General features: G+C 44.4%; 1 pseudogene; it reads right to left on the bottom strand.

The window, feature by feature from the left end:
* Positions 1-14,560: 14,560 nt before the first annotated feature.
* LOC132342080 (zinc finger protein ZIC 3-like) lies at positions 14,561-25,751 on the bottom strand (annotated as a pseudogene).
* Positions 25,752-26,069: the final 318 nt, after the last annotated feature.

The following is a 26,069-nucleotide window of genomic DNA, read 5'->3' as shown; positions in this document are numbered from 1 at the left end:
AAAAAAATTATTGGAGTATAATTGATTTAAAATGTTACTTAAATGTTATTTAAAATGTTACTTAAATGTTATTTAAAATGATCGAACCCAGGTCTCCTGCATTACAGGCGGATTCTTTAGCAGCTGAACCACCAGGGAAGCCCAGTTACTTCAGGTGTACAATAAACTAAATCAGTTATACTTACAGGCTTCCCAGGTGGCTCTGTGGTAAAGAAACCACCTGCCAGTGCAGGAGACATTAGAGACCTGGGTTCAATCCCTGGGTGGGGAAGATCCCCTGGAGGAGGGCATAGCAACCCACTCCAGTATTCTTGCCTGGAGAATCCCATGGTCAGGGGAGCCTGGTGTGCTACAGTCCATGGGGTAGCAGAAGAGTCAGACACGACTGAGTGACTGACCACAACACATATATTCATTCTTTTTAAGATTTTTTTCCTATATAGGTCATTACACAGTATTGAGTAGAGGTCCTTATGCTATACCATAGGTCCTTATTATTTATCCATTTTATATATGGTAGTATGTATATGTCAAGCCCAGTCTGCCAATTTATCTCTCCTCCTCCGTTTCCCCCACCCTGATAACCGTAAGTTTGTTTTCTACAACTGTGATTCTATTTCTGTTTTGTGAAGTAAGTCAGAGAAAGACAAACATCATGTAATACCGCTTATATGTGAAATCTTAAAAAAAAGGCACAAATGAACCTATTTAGAGGCTGTAATTTTTAACAGAACTTGACTGAATGCTTGAAGGGTGACATAGAAATGACTGAGGTAGTTGCTTAGAGTTGCTGCTGCTGCTACTGCTGCTGCTGCTAAGTCGCTTCAGTCATGTCCGACTCTGTGCGACCCCATAGACGGCAGCCCACCAGGCTCCCCCGTCCCTGGGATTCTCCAGGCAAGAACACTGGAGTGGGTTGCCATTTCCCTCTCCAGTGCATGAAAGTGAAAAATAAAAGTGAAGTCGCTCAGTCGTGTTCGACTCCTAGCGACCCCATGGACTGCAGCCTACCAGGCTCCTCCATCCATGGGATTTTCCAGGCAAGAGTACTGGAGTGGGGTGCCATGCTTAGAGCTAGTAGTTTATAACTTACAATCCACATTCAATTTCTAGCCACTTAGTGGCAGTATCTTCACAGCAGGTGCCAGCTCAAAATCCACACCAACAGGAATCTTTAGAAATTCCCATGCCTAAGATTTCAGATCCAACCCCCCTGTTGTCGTTGATGCTATTGTTCAGTCGCTAAGTTTTGTCTGACCCCATGAATTTCAGCACACCCAGGCTTCCCTGTCCTTCATTATCTCCTGGAGTTTTCTCAAATTCATGTCCATTGAGTTGGTGATGCCATCCAACCATCTCATCCTGTGTCACCCGCTTCTCCTCCTGCCTTCAGTCTTTCCCAGCATCAGGGTCTTTTCCAGTAAGTCAGCTCTTTGCATCAGGTGGCCAAAGTATTGAAACTTCAGCTTCAGCATCAGTCCTTCCAATGAATATTCAGGGTTGATTTCCTTTAGGATTGACTGGTTTGATCTCCTTGCAATCCAAGGGATTCTCAAGAGTCTTCTCCAACACCACAGTTGAAAAGCATCAATTCTTCAGTGCTCAGCCCTCTATATGGTCCAACTCTCATATGCTCCAGCCAAAGGAGCAACTCCTCCTTTCATGCCATCTAAGACCATTGCCCCACTTTCCCACCCCAGAGTGGTTGATGCTGAGATTCTCCATTTCCTCCTGGGGAAATCCTAGTATCTCCAGATACCATAACCCAGATAGATGATAAGGAGACCACCATCCATTTCCCATAGGCTGGTACAGACATGTCTCTAGTGAGACCAAGCAAGGCCACCTCGCTTAGTCTAGCTAGCACTAAGCCAGCCCCAGGCTCAGCTCGTCACAGCCTCTCCTCCAATTTAAGGCTAAAGAAAAATCAAACCTGCACACCTCCTTCGCTTCAAACTAATCTCAATTCCAAGTCTATTGTGAGAAAAACCTCAGGGCAAAAAAACTACACCTATCTGCAGGGGGGCAGGGAATCCAAGCTTAATCCAGCTTTAGAAAAAGGGAAATTGTCGAACTCTATTGGAGAGTAGTTTGTTTAAACCCAATTTACATCACCAAACAGGTTGATTAGCATCACACTCTGAAGTAAGGTTTCTCCTAAACAAAGACTGAAGGCTTTTATGACAAAAGGAGCTCACTAAGGCTGAGTTCTCTCAAACAAAGCCAGAACCTGCTACTTTTGGAGTGCATCTTGTCCTCCAATCTAATACCTTATCAGCTCAAATCCCTCTTCTTCCAGGAAGCCCTCCCAGACCATTCTGGGCCACCTTGTGTCTCCTTCTAATAAATCCCAACAGTTACTATCAATCTTATTCACCTGGCAATCGGTTATATATGGCATGGTCTCTAGACCATTTTGGGGGTTTCCCTGGTGGCTCAGAGGGTAAAGCATCTGCCTGCAATGTGGGAGACCTGGGTTCTCTATACAAGACTATTCTTGTAATTTTGCTTTGAACTTTTGAATTCTTTTACCATTTGAAGTGAAGTGAAGTGAAAGTCGCTTCAATCAGTTCAGTCACTCAGTCGTGTCCAACTCTTTGCCACCCCATGGACTGCAGTACACCATGCTTCCCTGTCTGTCCTTTACCATCTCCTAGAGCTTGCTCAAACTCATGTCCATTGAGTCGATGATGCCATCCAACCATCTGGTCCTCTGTCGTCCCCTTCTCCTCTTGCCCTCAATCTTTCCCAGCATCAAGGTCTTTTCCAATGAGTCAGCTCTTCACATCAGGTGGCCAAAGTATTGGAGCTTCAGCATCAGTCCTTCCAATAACTATTCAGGGTGGATTTCCTTTAGGATTAACTGGTTTGATTTCTTTGCTGTCCAAGGGACTCTCAAGAGTCTTCTCCAGCACCACAGTTGGATAGTGTAAATTCTTTTGTGCTCAGCCTTCTTTATGGTCCAATTTGCGCATGCATACATGACTACTGGAAAAACCATAGCTTTGACTAGAGGGACCTTTGTCAGCGGTCATAGCTTTTCTTCCAAGGAGCAAGCGTCTTTTAATTTCATGGCTGCAGTCACCATCTGCAGTGATTTTGGAGCCCAAGAAAATAAATTGTGTCACTGTTCCCATTATTTTCCCATCTATTTGCCATGAAGTGATGGGACCAGATGCCATGATCTTCATTTTTTGAATGTTGAGTTTTAAGCCAGCTTTTTCAGTCTCCTCTTTCACCTTCTCCAAGAGGCTCTTTAGTTCCTCTTCACTTTCTGCCATAAGGGTGGTGTCATCTGCATATCTGAGGTTATTGAGATTTCTCCCAGCAATCTTGATTCCAGCTTGTGCTTCCTCCAATCCAACATTTCTCATGATGTACTCTTGGCTTCCCAGATGGTGCTAGTAAAGAACGTGCCTGCCAGTGCAGGAGACAAAAGAGACTCAAGTTCAGTCCCTGAATTGGGAAGATTCCATGGGGAAGAAAATGGCAACCCACTCCAGTATTCTTGCCTGGAGAATTCCATGGATAGAGGAGCCTGGCAGGCTGCAGTCCAAGGGGTTGCAAAGAGGTGGACACAACTGAAGCGACTTAGCACTTAGCACACACACTCTGCATATAAGTTAAATAATTAGGGTGACAATATACAGCTTTGATGTACTCCTTCCCCAATTTTGAACCAGTCAGTTTTTCATTCTGTTCTAACTATTGCTTCTTGACATGCATACAGGTTTCTCAGGAGGCAGGTAAGGTGGTCTGGTATTCCCATGTCTTTAAGAATTTTCCACAGTTTGTTGTGATCTACACAGTCAAAGGCTTTGGCATGGTCAGTGAAGTGGAAGTAGATGTTTTTCTGGAATTCTCTTGCTTTTTTGATGATCCAATTGATGTTGGCAATTTGATCTCTGGTTCCTCTGCCTTTTCTAAATCCATCTTGTTCACCTGGAAGTTCTTGGTTCACGTACTGTTGAAGCCTGGCTTGGAGAATTTTGTGCATGACCTTGCTAGCATGGGAAATGAGTGCAATTGTGCGGAAGTTTGAGTGTTCTTTGGCATTTCCCTTCAATGGTATTGGAATGAAAACTGACCTTTTCCAGTCTTGTGGCCACTGCTGAGTTTTCCAAATGTGCTGACATATTGAGTGCAACACTTTAACAGCATCGTCTTTTAGCATCCAGCTCAGCTGGAATTCCATCATCTCCACTGGCTTTGTTCATTGTGATGCTTCCTATGGCCCACTTGACTTTGGGCTCCAGGATGTCTGGCTCTAGGTGAGTGATCACACCATCGTGCTTATCTGGGTCATTAAGATCTTTTTTGTATAGTTCTTCTGTGTATTCTTGCTACCTCTTCTTAATATCTTCTGCTTCTGTTGAGTGTTGAGTGGTGGACAGCAATAATCTAAAATATCCTGTTGCTCCCCAAAATGTCTTAAGTTTATATCATTTGTTCAGTCCTCACAACAACCCTATACAGCAGGTGTTTGTATTATCCCCATCAACAAGGACACTGGATTTCAGAAAGGTAAGCAGATGCACTGAAGTCACACAGCTGGCTCACACAGAAGCAATTCTGATCTGACTCCCCAAAATGTTCTCTTATCTATTATCTCAAACTACTTCCTCAGGAGTCTATTTTGACTGGACCATTGGATCTGTAGAAAGGTGTACTGCAAAATAAGATCGAACCTAAGTGAGAAGGGCCTTATGTATCAAGCTACAAAATTTGTACTTAATTTGCCAAGCAATGGGGTGCCATTGAAGGCTCTGGAACACAGAAATGACAGGATCAGTGTTAGGCGCTAGGAAGATTAATCTGACAGTAGGGTGTAAAACAAGAGTGGTGAGAGCCTGAAGGGGGTAGGGGAGTGCAGGAAGATGGTTAGTCAGCAAAGACAACAGTCCAGGTGAAACTGCCCTTAGAACTTGAAGGGAAGAGGCAGGTTTGCAAGAAAGAAGAGGGTACTAGTCATGAAAAAATTGAGAAGGAATGTCAACACCACCCTCCTCAGTCAATTTCTGGCGGGAAAGAAGTGAAGAAAATGCTCATCTCTCAATACGATACAAAATGAGCATAGTTTTAATTGGCGCCCTCTTCCTCTTGTTTCTTCTAATTCTTATTTCCTTTCTCCCCTTGTGACTGAGCTACAGTCACCTTACAAGGGACTCTTGCCTTAGGTGTTTCAGTTTTTCCTAAGGAACACAAACACTTAAAAGTGAGAACTGTGATTATTCCAGCTTGGAGCAGAGCCAAGCAGAATTATATCTTCAGGGCTGAAATACAGTAAAACACGCAGAAACAGTGTTTCTGCCTGGTTCAGACACTTCCGTTTGCATAATGCCTGCGACAAAAATATTGAAATTAAAGGTGATATCGCGTGAATCAGGAAACTCTTTTAAAGACAGCATATTCTAGAAAATAAGAGATATTTAATCAAGTCAGGAATTTGGACCTAACCTAGAAGTTTAAACAAAAAGAAAGAAAAGAATGGCATATGTTTCTGTTTCCTAATGAGGACCTAATCACTAATTTGAAAGATAGCTAAATCCCCAAATTAAATTTTTTTGGAAACCAGATGCAAACAGGAGCGTTTTCTCTCCTACTCACTCTCTGCTCTTTCCTATCAGCCCTCCTGCAACTGGATTTTTCTCGATCTCCTTTGATTGTTTTTATATCTATTTCTCTAGAAAAGTGCATGCTACTCAAACAAATGTTATCTTCTGACCCCCAGTGAGAAAGACCCACTGGGTACCATGTTTTTACACATCAAATACATTTTCATAGTTTCAAATACTTGGAATTACTAATGTTCCCATAATGCGTTAGGGACATTGTGGTGGTATTGAAACCACAAGAAAGGAATATTATTTTATTAAGACAGGATTGAAGATGTGCTCTTTCACTAAGGGAAGAAAACACCACAGTGAAAAGCACATATGCTCTGCTTCTCTGATACTAAGGAACCCCGAGGAAAGCTCTTCACACAAAATTTGCATAGAGCCTGGCTCCGCAGCGCGCCCCTCCAGCTCGCCCTTTTCCCATTTCAGGAGTCGAATGGTTAGTACCGAAAAGGTTTTACACAGAAATGGGAAGTTCTCCTATTTACTGCCTTCTGAGAACCTTACTGTACTGTGCCTGTATTTGGTGTGCATAGGATAATAAAATCCATGTGTGAATGTTATATTTTAAAGATGTTGTGCTCCAATATGTTCTGAGTTAGGGCTTTGAAAATACGGTATAGATTGCACACAATGCCAACTGAAAGGCTAATCTTCCCACTGTTACACTTTAATTAGTGAGACCTGTCATTACAACTTTTTATGATGAAAAGTATCAGGCCTTTTATCTTACTTTTAAGCCCTATTCTGAAAACAGCAGAAAAGGAACTGAAAAGACAAAGGAAATTGCATTTTATGGAACAATAAGGAGAGTCTTTTAAAAATTCAGGGAAGTTCACAAACTGCCAAGGAAAACTCATTGGAGGCAGCAGCGCTAAGAAGGGGGCCGTCAACTGAGTATGCAATATTAGCAGTCAGCTTAACTCCCTAATCCTCTTCAGAATCCAAGGGACAAAAAAGAATAAGAACATTTCATAACAGCAGCCTGTAAGGGTGGCCTTTCAATTGCATCTCTGAATACGTAGGAATTTAGAGATGAGTTCCAAAGCTATTAGAAAGTCTTGGTTTGTCATACCTGTGTTCTCTTTAACATCAGGTTGAATCAAATGACAAAAATTTATTGCATCTTATTGACAATTTATTACATCTATGTCAGCATTTGCTACACTAAAAATTGTTCTGATAGCCTTAGTAGAAAATGTGGCACTTAAAAACACAAAAGCAGTACTTTAATTCAAAAGAAGTCTAAGAAATTGGAAGATTTAGGGGAATTAAGTGAAAATTAGGAAGCACAGAGTTCTTAGGAAATGGTAACTTAAAAAAATAAAAATAAAAAAGCCAGAGCCCACAGACAAAAATAGAGCTTTCTTTCTGATTTTGTACAATTATTTTCTGCAAACCCTATTTAAATAAACATGACTGTGGTTTGTCCTCAAGATAATAGAGGTTTGATATGAATTAAGGTGATGTTTTAAGAAAATGTGCATGTTTTGAAAGCACGTAGGACAAAAAGACAAAGTTGAGAATGCACTTTCTGGTTTTCGGAGAGAAAAATAATTGGTTGCTGCCAAAATACTTTTCCTTCACTCTTTCAGTATTATCTACTTTGGGGTTTGGGGTAGATTCAGTTGCTTTGCTTTGTATCCGACTTGGAAACCAAAGCTTTAAACTGAGATGAGGGAGACGTTTTCAAAGCAGAATAGGAAAAAGAGCAATGGGGTGGCTCTGAAAAGAGGGAAGATGCTGCCTTACCAATTCCAACACTCATGCCAATTCATTCCCTTCATCCACTCCCTACCTGCTGGTAAAAGCTGGATCCTATTTCAGAAACCCAGTTCAGTGCACACTCCAATTCCAGAGCTCTTCTCAATTATTCTATGACAGGAGGTCCCAGTAAGGAATACAGAACTAACAAGCTACCGCCAACCAGGAAAGGTCAAAAGAAGACACCACATGTCCAACCACCTCCCAGAATCCTCCTTGCTGGCATCCATCTTGACTGAGCAATGGTGAGCGACCAGGAAGGACCCTGAGTCAGAATGATTAGCCAGAGACAACCCCAAGGGGATGAGAAAAGAGGGTGATACACAAGAGGAGAGGATGGTCACTTCTTTTTCTGTTGCAGGAAGGGGGACCCTTCCCAGGGCCGGAGAGTGGGCTCTTGTCTAACACTCGAAAATGAATTGTCCGTGGAGACACAGGTGCTGAGAAAGCAAGAGACTTTATTGGGAAGGAGCGTCTGGGCAGAGAGGAAGAGGGTAAAGGAATTCAGGAGACCTGCTCTGCCAAGTGGCTCTCAGTCTTGGATTTTATGGTAACAGGATTAGTTTCTGGTTGTCTCTGGTTAATCATTCTAACTCAGGGTCCTTCCTGGTAGCTCACTGTTGCTCAGTCAAGATGAATGCCAGCAAAGAGGATTCTGGGAGGTGGTCAGACACGTGGTGTCTTCTTTCGACCTTTCCTGGTTGGTGGTGGCTGCTTAGTTCTGTCTTCCTTACCAGGACCTCTTGTTGTAAATAACTCATGTAAATGGTTACGATACCTGGCCAAGGTGGGCAGTTTTAGTCAGTATGTTTCCCTAACATTTCTACCTACACCATTACTGCCCGCATTTTGTCTAGGCAGCTGGGGAAGGAGAGCCTAGTTACACCTTCGACATCTGTACTTGGGTCACCAAACACTATGATGGTGCCATCATTTGACAACATTGTGGGTTAAAGTTCAAATAGAAGAATTTTAAAATAAATAAACTTTCAGTAAGGTAATCCAAGGACTCTATCACTGATTTCTAGAGAAAAAATAAACTGTGATTTTAAAACAACCTAAAACTTCAAAGGTAAATTTTGGAACAGAACTCATTTCCAACTCATTTGTTGTAAGAGCCCATCTGGAAAAGACATGGCAGAGAGCACGTGATGGCTTTAGAAAATGCCAACAAATGAAATATCTCGACTTGCCACATTCAAGTGGGTATTTTCTTTAATACAACAGAAAAATCCTTTATTAGCGCCCATAATGGTAAAAGTTAACTTTAGATTTGGTTTTTCCTTCCAGCTAAAGCTGTTGTAATGTCTAACAGAAGCATAGGGAAGGTGAAAGAATTATTGTTCTTACTCATTACAGAAAAAAGCAAGGGCATTATTTTCCGATTCAGGAAGTGCTAAATTCTTAAGACAGCACAGTATTATAATGTTACCATTTTTAATATGTCATGATCATTGACACAGAAGCTGCAGAAACCTGGAGGAGGACTTTTGGCATAATGAATGGGAAATGATCAGAAATACAAAAAGGCTTGGGTTTTGCATTTAAGTTAAATATTAAATCAAACAAACACATGCTGAGGAATCTACCCCCTGCTTGCAAATACCAATTTGTCCTCAGATCTACATCTATGTGTCTCTGAATGGTTGGCAATTCTACGTTGGCAAAATGAATAGAGAGAATCGAGACAATTGTCCACGCTGAGAATAATTTGTTGCCTTAGACAAAAATAATTTTGCAGTTTATTAATTAAGCAGGCCATTCTGATATACTGAATCGTAAAAGACCACTAGAGAACAAGTAGATAATTGGTAGGAAAGAGTTTCAATAGTTTTTGCTTTTTTACCATTCTCTGGAAAACAATGCTTCTCACACTTTCATACATATCATATTCAGCTACAGTGAACACTTGTTTTATTTAAAAAAAATTTTGGCCACATCCTACAGCTTGTAGGATCTTAGTTCCCTGACCAGGGATTGAACCAGCAGCCCTGTCAGTGAAAGTGCAGAGTCCTAATCACCTGACCACCAGGCAAGTCCCTGAAACCACTTGTTTAAAGTCATATCCCTAGGCCCTGACTTGGAGAACTTTGATTTTGTTTATCAGAGCAGGGGTCCAAGGAATTTTGATACAGGGGATCTGCAGGCCATATAGCAGGCAGCCCCATGACCCTCATTCTGTGGAAATACCTAAGTAAGCAAAACTAAAGTGTCAATTAAGTTACATCATATACTCCATGCAAACAAACTTGAATTATTCATCCATTTAGTCAACATTCATTTTTGGTTGGACGCGGTGTAAGCTGGGCACAAAGTAGGTGCAAAATGCAGTTTCTTCAACACCCAGCTCTCTATACGATTTCCTGACGCCCCACGTCACTTTGTCCATATAAACACCGTTGTCCCTGTACAATGCCAGAACATCCAGTGATTTAATGAATCAACCAGGTAAAATACACAATAACTTCCCAACTAACACTGAATGTTTTCTGAAGTGACAAAGTTTTGGCTTTGATTTAGATGTAGCCACTCTCTGAGTTTTAAAATGCTTAAAATGTAAGGAGGAAGGTAGCGAAAGTCTTGCCTGAGAATATTCTTCAAAGCTTGAAGTATAAGAAACAATGACTGTCTCTTGAAAGGGAACAGGGGGACTGCGAATTGTTGATGGGCAAAGAAACATTATTGTCACTGTGTACACTTCTTGATTTCTCATCACGTACGTGTATTCTCTATTAAAAAATAAACATGAATTTTACATTTAAAAAATAGGCTTTATAACCTATTTTAAGCTAAAGATGCTCTCTCCTGATTCTTCCAGGAACTTCAGCTTTGAACACCCGACAATCATAACACACACTTTTAATCTAAATGAATGCTATACGTGTGCACGGCACAAGCCACGATTCCTTTATTAAACAACACATATGCACCAAATAAGTTTCAATTAGCGCAGGCTACAGACTCCCATCCTCTCCCACCCCAACAAAAATGCCCCGGGCCTACATTTAAAGAAATGAATGCAAATTGAAAACAATGCACAATTACCTTTTCAAAATGATTTAATTTTAATTAACATATTTATATTGCATGTGGATGTTCAATTTAAAACCCTTAAAGGAAGCAAATGTAGAAGATTTGATAAAATATTATGTATGAAGGTTCTGCATTTATCAATTACTGATTCATTTTCTGATTTAGCATTTGCCCAAGAGAAAGCATTACTGGTTAATTTATAAATTCAAAGTTGTTTTTAGATTTTTCTTCAAGTAGGGAAGCGGTTATTGTCCTGCGTTCTGATTTTCAAGTACCATATTCCAACTATTCACTTATCCAAAGTGATTACAGTGCTAATAGAAGCATTTGGGTTTAAATTCAGTGTTCAAATAGCTGTATTATGCAATTAGTCAATATGCCAATTACAGGCAATCTAATGGAGCCAGATGCATGCAGTCCAGACACATGCAAACTAGAGATTAAGACTTCCTCAGTTTTATGCATATAAGCAAATTATGCAGTTAAACAGGCCTCGCTAAAGAATGAATTGCATCTGTTTGAGCCAGCTGGACTAGGTGGAATTTTCATTTCACCAGTTCAGAGAAATGCCTTAAAACTCTGAAGCTTTTCAGTGCTGTAATAATGGTATGGAAGTTTCAGTACCCATAGCAAAGACAGCAACAACAACAACGAAGATGTCCTTAATGTTTTTCCTAAAGTAGGGCTTCTTTCCCCTCCCCCACTCAATTTCTTTCATAAGGATGTCTTATCAGAAAGTCCTATGAAAACGCTTCCCTGCCATCTCATTCACAAGATTAAATCTAGTGCCTTGAACATAAACGTTGTGTTTCACTGGAACATTCAATGGAAGAAGCAGCTTCATTCATATCCTGATATACCCACAAATCAGGTTCAAAAATCATGGAAGGCTCAGAAATGATCAAGAATAGACGCCTGATGGAACAGATGCACAGATGCTGTGCTGGAAGAAAAGACAAATGCTGAAGTGCATAATGATTTGAAAAGATTTTCTTTATCAAACATGTCATTTGTTTGAAAGACCAGAGTTGTTGGCATCAGATGTGGGGTATCAGCTTGTTAGCAAAGTGAAACATGATGGCTGCTAGATACTGGCGACTGATGAATCAATTGAAATCACTGATGTTGCTCACTGAACATCTTCATTTAATATGTCAATGGTCAGAAGTTAACAGAACACCTTCTGTATTGGGTTACCACCACAACCAATAAGACGTCACATCTCAGTGGATACCCTGACTAAATATTTTTGTAAAGAGTAGTGAAATCTCTAAAGAAATCTTATCAGCTGGCCTAACCAATTACACATTCTGTGGATGATTAGCTGCAAAAATAGAATATGAGTGTAGCTTTTCCGTGTAAGTTCTGGCTGGGTAACATTAGTGAATCATTTGTAAACAATTTCCATGCACTGGATTTATATCAAGATGTTAAAATGCATTTATTTATCTGTACTACAAATAGGCTCTATTATCGATTCTGGGACATTTACAGAGGAAATCTTTAGCAATAACATTTTTCTCATTTCTTTAGTGAGGTTTCTGATGACCCAATGTACTTTAAAAGGGCTTTTAACCCAAAGTACAAAAAAAAAAAAAAGGAGTAAGCACTTGAATTCTTCTCTAAGAAAAACCTAAGAGGGTGTTCTCCTGCCCCACCCCCCACCCCCCTTGCCTGCTCTATAGGAAAAGGCTGGGCTGACTGGATTTTTGGACTCGAGAGTGATCACACCTATAGAAGGTCCGTCCAGGGAGGCACCACAGCATTGCACTAGACATCAGTTTTCAAGTTGCTTCTTTAATATAACCTTGTTCTTACTCGGTGACAACAAACCAATACTCAAAATAAGTTTACCACCACCTTGGACCTGCGCTTCTAATAGGGCGGGGTCAGGAAGAAAGCTAGACAAAGGTGTTAAACCAGTGAAGAAAGGAATAATGAAACATCCCCCAAGCCTCTCTACAAAAGCCATTATCATGCAGCAGTACAGACTCTCTGGGAAGCTCCAAGCCCCCAAAATCCTTGGGAAGGAAAGAAATACTCGCCCGTCAGTTCCTCTGGGAAGAGCTTCGTGTGTAGGTATTTCTGTCTTGTTTTGCTGCGTAAGTAGACATATGGCTGTGAAAAATACATTTCATAGTGCTGTAATAGAGACTTTCTACATTTTCATTTAAGCCTCAATTTTATTAACATAAAATAATCAGGGTATCCTTTAAAAGCATAATAAAAAACAAAAGTATGGCTGTACTGCCTGGTGGCTGGTGTTCACTTTGTATCTGAAGTGAGGCCATCACCTAGGGAGTCCATAAACTCATTCTAAGGATCCTGACATTGGTCAAAACATTTTGGGGGCTCCTCTCTGGGAATTGCCTTCAGAGCAAGCTTCCAAGCCCCACAAGAAAAGCAGCCTCATTACTCTATAGTCACACCTGCATAATACTAACATAAATTTAGTAGAAGGAAACTGAATAATTTAAGGCATCATAAGATTTAATCTTTTCCTTAAATGTGAATGCCAATTTTCACATTGTAAAATTGTCATTTAAATATAGTAAGAAGCTGTTGACTAAAGTAAAAAAATTTGTCAAATTAAACCATTAAATTACTATGTGTACAAATTTTTTAAGTACACAACTTACTTTTAATCTAAGAGTTAAGTGTATTCATTGGAAGATAATGAACAACAGGCATTTAATAACATTTTAATTTTATGTGTTTAAATATTCATAGCTATGTTCATAAACTCACATGCCTGATCTAGTGATTATGCTTATGAAATGCAGTATTTCTTAGATGCCCTAAGTCTCCATTTATTTTCTGAAACTGCATTAATTTGCACCCCAGTGCAAATCACTATGTTTTTAGTAAAATATTCCATAATATTACAAGTACGAAACCACCCCAAAGCAATGAAACAATAGCTACCTGCAAGAGGAAAAGAAGCAAATTAACATTTGTCCAGGCCCTACTCTGTGCCAGGCTCTTTATGGACATTTTCTTGCTTAATCCTTAGAATAACCCTAGGAGGTATTATTATCACAGTGCAGTTGGCTCATGCACAACTTGGTAGTTTACCTTTCCAAGGCCTTTCTTAATAATCCCATTATAACACTCCACTGCCTGTCTGAAAGAACACAGTTCTTGTTCTTAAAAACAAAAACAAAACAAAAATTCCTACTAACATCTTTCTAGGGGGATATAAGAATGTCAAGTTCTAGGGAGCAAAGAATCACAGTCTTTCCTGACTGGACGGTACGCCTACTCTTGATGTAAATGAACAACAAAAATCAGAGGGAGAGGAGCAATTTTCCCCTTTACTTAAAAAATTCCAGTATCATCAGCCTACTTAGCAGAAATTTTAATAAAATTGGATCTAAAGAACCAATAGCAATATACTCTATCAGGCTGCAATTTTATAATACCTCACCATGGCATAATCACGTCAAATAAATAGAATGATGGCCACTCAGAGATCACATTAGATTACAGATGTTAAATTTTAAATGAGAAATCAAGTATCTGGAGTTTGAAGAATTTCTCTGAAGTGTCTTCATCTTCTCTAACACTACAGTTAATTAACAACAACTTGTGTTTTAATAACACCTAAATCCCATGATTCTGTAAGTGTTCTAATCAATGGTTGCCAAGTTGTCTGCCCCAAGAACCACTTTGGAGCTTCTGAATTATATCCATATAATGTGCAATGCTGCAACGCCCCCTTTCCAGAGGCCCTCCTTTCTCCTTTAAGGTTATTTTCAGCTTTGTCTTTTCCTCTCTCATCCAGGTAGTGGTGTTCAAATGCTCTTTTTTTCTCCAAACTCCTATCTCCAGTCCTTCCTTCTAATCATCCCAATCAATCCTTGACTCTGAATTCCTCCCCTCCCCTGGAGGTCCCCAGGACCTCCCCAGCACCTGGCCCTGAGTTCCTCCGGGAAAACACTGTGAGCTCAAAACGGCTGGGGTTTGTTCAGCGGGTTGGGTCTTTTTCCCAAGTTTATTGCTCAGTGAAAGCCAAGCTGTATCATGAAAGATGTGAATAGAATATAAATTGTCCCAATTCAACAAGTTAATCAAGGTTATTTGACCACTGAGGATTTAGTTAGGGGCTATGGTTGTCACTGAAATAAAACAATAATCACAAAAAATAATTTAAATGGTTTTATTTAAGTCGATTGTAGAGATCCTGGATGTTGCTTTTTGAACACAAACAAGAAATTAACAAAACAAGCATTCATATTTCTAGTTTTAAACACTTTAGTTCTACATGTGGAATGCAGATATTTGAAAGAGATTTTCAACAAGGTCAACACAATGCATGAGATAACACACACTGAATTAGGCTAGTCTTCACCTCCATCTTCGCGTTTATGATCCTAAATTGGCTGGAGGTGTGTGTGTGGCGGGGCGGGGGGTGGGGGGTGCTTTTTTGCTTTTTCATTTCACAAATGATTGCTCAACACAGAATGAAATACACCAAAGAAGAAAATAGTCTTTTTATACCTAGGGAAGAAGCTACTACTCTTAAAATGATCACTTCAAGGTAACAGACATCCAAATTGATGTGGTTTTCTTTGAAACCTCATCAGTAAATCATTTCTTGCACAGTAGGTTCGGCATTAACCCTGCATTTAGGATAGGTAGTGTTATGGAGGGCTGGCTGCTGCATACCAACGTCAGTATCAAGTTCTTCATCAGGAATTAGAGACTGTCCCGGATACCAAGCAGGACAACACTGGCAAAAAAACAAAAAGTGAACTGCAGATAGGTCAAAACAAGCTACATTTACTGTTAGAAAAATATCATAAAACGTTACTGGATATGTTGTTTTAAATGCTAGCGTATAATAAAACACAATGGAATCTTCTATTTTTAACACCTTATGCTCAAATGGTCTTTACATAGGTTGTGTTTTAATAAAACACATTAGACAACATACACACTCTATCAGAGAACAAACATTAGAAACTTGCCATTTGGTGAAGGCTATTCTCCCACTTACTACAGGGCTCACATTTCTCTATTCATCACATCAGTAAACAGGTTGGACTGTCATCACATTAAAAATATACAAAATTGTTTGCTCTATTAGATTATTTTTAAATAAATGTTTTCTTTAGTTTCAACAGATTTTTGGCAACAAGAATCTTATTCAAAGACGTTTTGCTCCTGTGTTATTATTAGTCTAAGTCCTCTGAACATTCCCCCCTTTAATGGCTTCCTGCGAACTTCGTGTTTTTCAAGCTGTAAATTTCAATAGTGATGGTAGAAACCAAACCTCAGAGGGAAAAGCAGTGCCCTTTGGAGTTATCATTCAAACAAATATAAGAGTTCTACCAATTTGTCATTCGTCCAGTTTAGAAGAAATTCCATTCATGTAACTCTTATGAAAATCAACCACAGTTTTACCATATCAAATGACCCAAAGAACACCGCAGGTATCCAGGGGAGATAGTTCACCAGTGCTTCTTTAGCTTGATTCCAAAGTCAATCTTAGAGACGTTCTGGGCACTGCAGTTCTCAGAGAGACAAACTGCCTATCCATTGGCTAAAGATTTTTCAAGTTAATGAACTTTTCACTTTCCACACTTTTGGTACCAAGAGATTTAGCCAGGAAAAAGCTCATATCTCAGGGTTCAAACTACAGCATGGAAAAATAAAGTATACAGCAAGCACCATCTACCTCCTTTGCTCTCTCAAACATGTCAATACTCTACTCCAGTCAGGGGGTGGGGTGAAGAGGCTGAACCCTGGAAGCAAACTTCACCCAAAGGGGTAAAAATCTGTTTGGTGGCTATTTCAAAACAAGTTTCCAAACTGTAGAAGGGTCTCCATCCCCTTTGACTTGCACGAACCACACATAAGAAAAGGACAGAAAACACTACAAGGCAGGCTTATTTTAATTGCCCAGGGGTTTCCAATGCAAAGCACGACAACTTAAATGCATATTCCAAATTCTTGCTCCAAAGCCGTCTTCTTTGTGCACTGAAAAGGAGGAAAGACAACCCCATCAATTGTTCTCTGCAGATAAAGGCACTGTTTTGCAGATTTCCCCCCAGATCTGGGCCAGCTTTGCTAATGACCTGCCCACCCACCTGGGGCCCTTCTCAAGGTGGCCCACGGGAGCTGGCCCACACCTTCAGGAGCCCAAATCCTCGCCAGTGGGCAGCCCAGAAGGCTGTCTTTTCGTTTAGCTGTTGGCCTCCACGAAGACGCAACCTGAAAGAACGCGTGCCGCTTATTTTCCTAGAGGAGACGGGGGTCAAAAACTACATTTTTAAAAGCCCACATTTTTTCCCCCTCACGAAAGACATCTGCTCCATTTTCCCTGCAGAGAAAACACGGACTCGAGATCCCAGAACTACCAGGGGTTCTTTCACACGCCAGCATTAAGGCGGTTTAAGCTAAAGCTGAATGAAAGTTTTCGGAATCATGGCCTTCCCTCCAGCCCCTTTTTTCGTAAGACGACCAGCTGTTAACAGCACACACAAAAGCGCACACAGTGCTATTTTTCATAGGCCCGCGTTTAAATGAGATATGCAGAAAACGGGGCCTGAGCAACGTGTAGGGTTCGAACTCGCAATGACATATCCGTGCGGCTAATCCAGGGCACCCGGTTTGGAAACGGTGCCTCCGTGCTCCGCTCACGCGCCCCGCCATTGTCCTGGAAGAGAACAGTGTCCACTCCTTGGCATTTTTCGCGACTCGAAGGTGCAGGAGGATCCCGACTTGGGCACGAAGCTCAAAACGGCATCCCCCACCCCGAGGGGGTCAGAGGAGAAACGCTTTCAGTCGGGCCCGGAGGGTGGGGAGGCTTCGGGTAGATTTCAGGTCCAAGCCTACCCCCCTTCCCTCCCGGGAACCCCAGCCCCCAGAAGGCTCGCCAACTTCCCACGCCCAGGATGCCCTGGAAGAACTTCTCCGCTTCCGTTTTTTTTTTTTTTTTTTTTTAACAATTTTGCGCTCGGCCGCCACGACCTACATTCTCCCGCGAGGCGCTCCGAGCCGAGGAATAAAAGGGAGTTGAAACCACACAACAGTTCGGCAGCCCGCCGTCAGCGCTTTGCTGCGCTCCGCGGGGGTTCGCATCCGGCCGCCATGTTTCCGACCCGAGAGCCGCCCCAAAACCAGCCCCCCCGCTCCGTCCGGCCCTCCGCCCCCCCTTCCCGGCCCGGCCGAGGCCGCGGCGCCGCCGAGCCGCTTTCAACTCTCCCCCGCCGCCCCCTCGCAGCGAAATCTGACTCGACGGCTGCGGGTTCTGCGCCTGCGCACAGCGCGGGCTCTGGGCGCTGGCGGCCGGCGGGGTCCCGGCCGCGGCTTGAAAAGGCCGGAGCGACGGGGCGCGGGGGAGGAGGGGCCGGTCCGGGCCGGAGCCTCCCCTTTCCACCCAGCGGGCCCCCGCTCCGGCCCCGGCGCGGCTCTCACACGTGCACGCTAAAAACCCACTTCAAAGTCTTGTTCTTAGTGCGGGGGCGGCCGCCTCTAGGCCAGCCCTTGGGCCCTCGCGCGGGCCGCGAACCGGGCCCAGCGCCCTGCCGGCCCTTCCAAAACCCTGGCGCGGCGATGAGACCGGGAGGGCCGGAGAGCGGGGACTCTCGCTGAAAAGCCCCGGGCGCTGGGATCGGCCTTCGGGCGTGCGAGTACCTCCCCTCCCTCCCCCACCCCGCCGCTTTCAGAAAATGAATGGAACACAAAGTTTGCGGCCAGCGCTGCGCTGTGGCCTTCGGAGCTCACCATTGTTTGGGCTCATATTGACCCCAGGTCCGGATTAGGCAGCGGCTGATTCCTGCTTTACAGACCCGCCGGCCTAATGAGGCCGGGAGGCGATGGGGCGCGAAGCGTCCTCGGAGCCCGGGCGACCGCCGGCTTACGGCCGCCAAGGGCCCTGTAGGTGGAGGTCAAAGGGTCAGCGGGCCGAGACCGCAAGAGAATTGACTCTAGGAAATGAGGTCCCCTCCCCCCCGGCCCCAGCTTCGACCGGGCCTTGCAAGAACTTGGTGTGTGCATAGGGACCCCGGGATCCCCCACCAGGGGCCTGAGGACCCCGAGCGGGAGCCCTGACTTCCGCGACGCCTCGTCCCGGGGCCGAGCCCGACTAGACTTTAGGTCTCGTGGGGGAAGACCGCCCGAAAGAAAACCAGCCCGGCTGCGGGGCTGAGATCCCGCGCGGTTCAGGGGATGGGCAGACCGGTAGCGACTCTTTCAGAAGCTTAAGGGCCAAGGCCCTTAGGCTTTTTTCGTTTGTTTGGGGGGTTTTATAAGGGGAGAAGGAGCCAGGGGCGAAGAGACAGCGGGCGGCGAGGGGGGTGGGAGGGGCGAGGAAGTCCTGAACACAACTTTCCTAGGAGGCTTTGTGAGCAGAGGCGTTCCTGTTAGTTCTTCAACCTCCGCGGTAGTTAGGACCCACAACCCTGCTTAGCCTGACCCTGATCTTTAACCTTCCAAACTGGATGAAGTCCAGACTTCTGTCTGCATGAAAATAGACACCTTCGTGGAAATGTTTAAACTAAACCACCCCATTTGGAAAAGATTAATGGACTTTTAACAAAGGTTCTTACCAGGTACAAGAAGTAAAAATAACCGTTCTCTTACTAAGACCAGCTGACATTCATGTTTTCCAGCTTATCTATCTTTAGGGTTGCAAAGGTTTTTGTTGTTGTTGGGCGGCGGGAGGGGGGAGGGGGTGCTTATTCTTAAGAGAACCTTACTGAAAATTGAAGAATATGTACTCCCAGAGTCAGATTATAGAAGAAAATCTGTGAAAAGTTTCTACTAAAATAAAGTTTTCTTTGCAACCAAATGACAAGGGCAGAGGGATAGACAGAAATAACGATGCTACATCCGTATATAAGGATATCATGTAAGGGGGCCAAAACTTTCACATCTTAATATTGGTTATCATCATTGTTAATTCGACATCTTCCCCTCTTAGGACACAATGCTCTACTGTAAATTTTCATGGCAGAATAATTTCAAGCCTAGCAAAAAAGATCAAACTTAATGTCTCCTAAGGGAGAATGTCTGTTAATGTATTTAATGGGGGGTGGGAGAAGCAAGTTTTTGAAATAATTCTTGCATCCAACCCATCACTCTACTGTCATTTAAGGTTAGGTGAGAAGTTGGGGGTGGAGAGGAAAAATTCATAGAGAAACAGTAAACTGTGGAAGTTAAATGCAACATTTCAGAAGAAAACATCATTTAGACTTCAGTTGGAACACATGTAAAGCCAATCTTATGAGTACACACCTTTCTGAAAACTTGCTGAGCATTTAAAATGCTTTCTGGTTTGAAGTGAAGGAAAACTCCTGAAATAGGAATTTGGTCCAGCACCCTCAATGTCAAGGTCAAGACTAGAATGTCTGGGGGTAGGAGCAGTAGACTGACCAGGTTACCTGCTCACACTTGTGAAGGCATCCCAATCCGTTCATGGCATTCAGGCCTTTGCCTTGTCTACTGGTGGAGGAAAGTGCAAAAAAAACCCCCCAAAAAACCATTCTCCACAAACAAGAAATCACATCCAAAGCAATTTGCAATTAGAAACTGTCAATAACTAATTGTCTGTTGACAAAGATCAGTAGATAACTTAAAACAGACTGTTTCAACTGTATCCAAGGAATCAAAGTTTCTTTTAATCATCAGAACTTCTCTGAGCATTTCAATTTAAGGTTGATTTATTTGAACATGGGAAAAAAATCAGGCACCAAATACAAAAATGTTATAAATAGTTGTGCCAAGACTTTATTTCTTCAAAAAGAACAATAAACAAAATTCTAGAATTCAAAATGATTATGAATAATACCAAACTGACTGCCACCACAAATCCTAGAGTACTGCCCCTTCAAGAGAAGGAGATACTTAAGCCTATTCATTACATTGCTAAATTCTTTACAATTCCTTATCTCCACCATTCTATTTGCTGATTTGCAAGTTGGTTATTCATGCAGATTGGGCTCTCAATATTAAACAGCACCCTAAATTAGTAAAAAAAAAAAAAACCCTCAATACTCTACCCACTCCACCCCCCCAAATAGTAATGTTTCTTTTTCATATAACAACTGTAAAAAAACGGTCTGTCCAAATGAGTTGCTTCACTTAAGATTAAACGGATTGTTAATATTTTATCACAAAGCAAACAACCATTTTTCATTGTTATTGATTTTAATGGAAACAATGCTCTTAACATCTTTGCCTACAAACCATGAACTTTTAAAAATACATATTTTGCAAATGTTTTTTCTTTCCATAATATTTCAGAACAGCTGCAGTTATTACACCGCTATAAAAATGTTATGAATAATTGTGATAATTACGAATTGAACTATATACAGCAAAACAAACCAACCTGTGCCTTCCAAAATTGTAAATGGTCTATGGTTCTTTTAAGAAGCACTTTAATCATAAGTAAGCATGCCTCGACTGGCCTTACTCGTCATCACTGTTTCAGACATATGCTTACTTTTGAAAATATATAGATAGCTAGATAGATTTGATAGGCAGATTAGATAAGTCATAGATACAAACATATATAGGTATATGGGTGATCTCTTGATAGAACAGACAGACATGCATCCTGTCGCAATGTTCATTTTTATGTAAGATAATAAAAAACTAAGGGACATAAAACTCATTAGGTTACCTTAGGTTTATATATGTAGGGCAGGGATGATTAAATCCAGCTTCTCAGTCTTTGAAGTACAAGATTGAGATGTCATGGCCACTAACTGAATTGATCAGTAATATTTGATTTGCATGCAGAAAATCCAGGACAAACACATTTAAACTCGCAGTTAAACAACCATCTGAGCTAAAGAAAGGAGGGTCTTCCCAGATGGAAACTGACACTGTAAAGAATCTATACTGCAATAGAAAAATAATTTAACAATTAAAAAAGGGATCTGAGTGAGTTATAAATACCAACAAACAAGATTTCATTTGCTCACGTCTCCTCTTTGAAGAAGGAGGCTGTTACAAAACAAGAGAAAGGAGTCAGTGGTTCAAAAACTGTAAATTGTGTTCTTCTTTCAAAACAATAAATTTTAATGCTAAAGCGGTTATAATCAAAAGCTGTACAGAATTTGTTAGAAAACATTTATCCATAAATATTGTTCAGTTCCCGGCATTTGTAGCAATAATTAAATTACAAACGATAAATATGGCATCAATGGATATGTATTTACAAAAAAGAAAGTTATTACAAAAGGCAATTGTATACTAAACGTCACAATTTGTGTAGAGTAACATCACATCCTCAGCCTGAAAAAATACTGAACAACAGTTTTAACCCCATTAGACAAAAATACATTCACAAGTGTAATGCTTTGAGGAAAAGTTCAAGACATAACAGGACTTTGGCACGGTTTAAGACTGTGAGAGTTTAAACAATCACCACTAAGGCGAAGATTTTTCCATCAGTTTTAGCATCACCACCAATAAGACTTCCATAACTTCCTCTCAAGAAACAGGACAAGAGTTAAAATGAACTGAAGGCATTTAGGGATGGGGTGAGCAGAGAGCAAGAGAAAGGGGAGGAAAAAGCAGTGAGAAGATCTTTTTTTAATCCTTCAAATGCCAAAACATATTTTCTAATCCTGAGAAAAGGGCATGGCTACTTTTGGATCTTGCCCAAAAACCTTCCTGGACAATTGCAATTAACCAGATGTAGCCCTATATATGGCCTCTTGCCTTACAACTCCATTTCCATCTGATTGGTCTCAGTTTTCTTTTTAAAATGCATTTGGTCCATTCTATGGTTAAACAGGGTTTGTGTTTGTCCTCAGACGTACCATTCGTTAAAATTGGGAGGAAGTCCAGGGTTGTGGCTGGTGCTAGTTTGAACTGCAGAAGGGGTTTAGTGGTATCTTTACTGTTTGCAGGAAGCTATAGCGGGTGGAGTGGAGATTCATAGCCTGAACTGGCAGCAGGGGAGGAATCTGACCCTTGAGATTCATGAACCTAAAATTAACATGTATATATTATAATGAATATAATTCCAACTGGCATTGTGCAAGCAAAAACAAGAGCACTGTAAGAGCAAGACCGCCCAGTGACCCACTTAAAAGACAAAATGCTGCTGATTTGGGGGTTTTGTTTTTTAATTTCCACATTACCGATGTATAAGAAAACCCCAAGACATTCGTCAAAAAACCAGTTTGAGTCCTAAGATTGGCCATTGTGGAAAAGGAATAAAGTACTCTAGTTTATTCATGCCCCTTCAGAAATGCTTTCTCCGCGGCTAGAGCGGGGTAAGCACAGTCTTTGGGGCCCTATAAAATACTCCGGGCCCAAGTCTGGCCAAGACCGCTCTGGCTTGCGAAAGCAGGTACAGAGAAAGGTGGCACGGGCGCCCTGGGCGCTGCGAGGGCTCCGACAATTGCGTGGGAATCCCCCCGCGCTCCTCGGCCCTATTGTTTTACCCGAAGCCGAAGAAGAACGGAGCCCCCAGCCCCCCGCCCCCCGGATTCGGCGCGGGCACTCTCGGTTCTCATCGCGGGTTGAGCCGGGGAGAGGCGGCCACTGCGACATCCAGTCCCGGCGAGCTCGGTTAGAGCTTCCCAGGAAACAACTGATCTTTCCCTCCGCTCCTCCTCCTCCCTACTGCGCTCCCCCTCCCCGTCCCCCCTCCCGGTCCCTCAAATGGGTTCAAGGTGTCAACGCTGGAGCAAATCGGATTTAACGTGGAAGATACAGGGTTGGCAGCGCGGGCGCTTCCGTTCCGCAGCCCGGTGTCGGGCAGAGTGTTTATAAACCGCCGACCGCTAATAAAGAGGTAATTACCTTCATGTGCTTGCGCAGGGAGCTCGGGTGCGTGTAGGACTTGTCGCACACTTTGCAGATATAGGGCTTGTCCGAGGTGTGCACATGCATGTGCTTCTTGCGGTCGCTGCTGTTGGCAAAGCGTCTGTCACAGCCTTCAAATTCACATTTAAAAGGTTTCTCACCTGCAAAAGGCAGAAACGCAAAGGGGGTGGGGGTGGGGGGATAGAGTCAGGGCCAGGAGCGTCCTCCGGCCGAGCAGCGGGAGACAGAGCTCTCCGGCGGTCTGCCCGGAGAGGGAGCGCCGACTGGGGGCTGCCGTGGCATCTCTTTTCCCTGGAGAAAAATGGAGATCGCGGGTTGAGCCTGCTAGGGTGGGGAGCAGTGGTCGGGGGCGGGGGTGAGGCAGGGCCGGCCCAGAACCTGCCCGTCCCTTTGTTCTCGGGCCGGAGGGCAAGCCCCTGGCTCCTCCAAAGTTTCCCCCGAGTTGCGGTACTCCCCCCGCCCCCCACCCGGCCCGGGGCCTCCGAGCGCTGCCGCGTTCCGCCGGTATCTCGGCGTGGCAGCCAAGCCCGGGAGGGACAATGGACCGAGGACGGGACAATCCCTTTTAGTTCCTCCTTTGTACCTTTTAATTTGCCTCTTTCAAATGCATCGGTTTTGCTAAGCCCAGCATTAAAAAGCTGAGGTCGTCGTACTTAACGTTCGAAAAGAGAAAACTATATAAATCCAGGGGGCTCCGGACAGTTTTACAAGATGCTCTGAACAAGCCACGAAACTGGGGTGCCTTTTCTACGTTAGCGTTCCTCCCGGAGGACTGAATTGAACCTGGAACTCCAAATAAAAATAGTTTGACAAAAGTACCAGTCATTTAATTAGGAGATGTGCCAATCAAGGGTAAAAAAGAGCGGAAGTAACCGAAAGTTAGTTTTCATTAGCATTTCTATGGTTGCCTCCCCCGACTGGGTGCCGAGAGCTAAGTCGCTTGTGAACAATTTCTCTGCACGCGTTCGGAGTCCCTCCAGAGTAACCCAGAAAGAGACAAAAAGAGGCGGCGCCAGTGGGTTCCTGGGCGCGAGAAGGTTCCAATTAGTTCCTGAGACCGCACAGCCGTCCGCCCGGGAAGTTAGAACTGGGCAAAAGCTCCGCGGGGCGGGGAGGACGAGAGGTGGAGGGACATTGACAGCGCTACTTCTTCCAACCACCCCGGCGGGGCGCCGCCTCTCTCTACGGCCGCCACCCCTCGTTCTCGCGGTGCAATGTCGGCTTGCGGCGCGCGGCCGCGGCGAAACCGGCCCGCCCGCCTCCCCTTACCCTGTGTGGAGTCTCTTGTGGATCTTGAGGTTCTCGGGCGAGCGAAGATTTCCGCAGCCCGGGAAGGGGCACGGGAAGGGCTTCTCGCCCGTGTGCACCTCGAAATGTGATTGACCAGTTTGTACTAGTCGCCTTGAAAGACTTGCCCTCGCGGGGCACTCCTCCCAATAGCGAGACGTGTTGTTCTGCTCCGGGCCCCCAACAACTGCTCCACCTGGTGACATGTGTCACCAGCTCGTGCAATGGTGCTGAGGTCCGGTGCCAGCAGCTCTTCTGGGCCGCTAGCTGAAGCCTCGTCGATCCACTTGCACGACAGCTCCTGCTTGATGGGCTGTCGCATGTAACGGAAGAAGGCGCCGGGCCCGTGGTGGGCCGCCACGTTCACGCCCATGTTCATGTTCATGGGGCTGTAGTTCGGGAACTGCGCGCCGGCCGTGTAGGGGTCCGTGCGCGGGCTGGCCACCGGGCGGTACGGGTCAGCGCGGCCGAACAGCTCCCCGCGCAGCCCCAGGTGGACCTGGTTGTTGTCCACGTGCCCGGTGGGCGACGGGTGCCCAGCGCCTTGGTCGTGCAGCCCGGGGAAGAGCAGGTAGCCAGGGGGCTCAGAGATGCCAGCCGGACGTGCAGGCTACTCGCCGAGGCGGCGAAGAGCCCGTGCTGCCCGCCACCCGAGGCCGCCTCGCCGAGCCCGGAGCCGCGCTGGCGGAACAGAAAGTCGCGCGTGGAGTTGAAGGCGGCGGAGGCGGCTCCGCCGTAGCTGGGCACCTGGCCGGCGTGGTGATGGTGGTGATGGTGGTGGTGATGATGGCCCAGGGCGTTGGCGTAACCCGAACCCTGCGGCGTGAACGCCGAGCTCTGGCCAGAAGACAGATCGTGAGCCGCCGCGGGGCTCAGCTTGAAGGCGGCGGGCGGCGGCGGCGGCGGCGTGGGGCGAGTCCCCGAAAGGAGTCCAGCCCTATGCCCGCCGGCTCGCGGTTGGGCATCTCGTGGTGGCGCGGCGCGCCGAAGCTGCCCACTCCCAGTCCTGGGAACTGCGGGCCTCCGTCCAGGAGCATCGTCATGGGTGGTTCTTTTTCGACACCAGCGACCTCGCAGATGTGATCGAGGGTGCTTAAGGAGAGCTCCACAGAGTCGAAGTCGAAGAGGGGTGGCGACGGTTGGACACGGTGGTCGGGAGATCCCTCAGGCTGAAGCAGGGACTGCAACTTTCCGTCGCTGAGAGAGTCTCCTGCAGAGGGACAGGAGGGAGGAGGGGAAGTAGAAGGACCTGGAGGGGGGAGGAGGGGGGAGAAGGAGGGGGTAGAAGGGAGGAGAAAAGATTCTGGAACTAGATCTGGTTTAACAAACTAACAGACGCGCACAAAGAAAAATAAGCAAAATAATAAGTGGAGGGCGGAGTTTGCCAATCCTGTCCCGGGCACCCCACCTCTCCCCGAGAGCGCAGAGCCGCGGGACCAGGAGGTTCCTGCCTCCCGGCTAGGGTGCGCTTAGAAGCAGAGCAGGCTCGCGGCCGGCGGGCAGGAGGCAGGAGGAAGGCTCGGTCCTCGCCGCTCGCCGCGCCAGTCCCAGCCTGTTCGCCTCCAGAGTAGT

This window comes from Bos taurus, chromosome X (assembly GCF_002263795.3).
Source record: "Bos taurus isolate L1 Dominette 01449 registration number 42190680 breed Hereford chromosome X, ARS-UCD2.0, whole genome shotgun sequence".
Taxonomy (NCBI): domain Eukaryota; kingdom Metazoa; phylum Chordata; class Mammalia; order Artiodactyla; family Bovidae; genus Bos; species Bos taurus.
The sequence above is the reverse complement of the archived record's forward strand: the minus strand, read 5'-3'. Positions and strand labels throughout refer to the sequence as shown.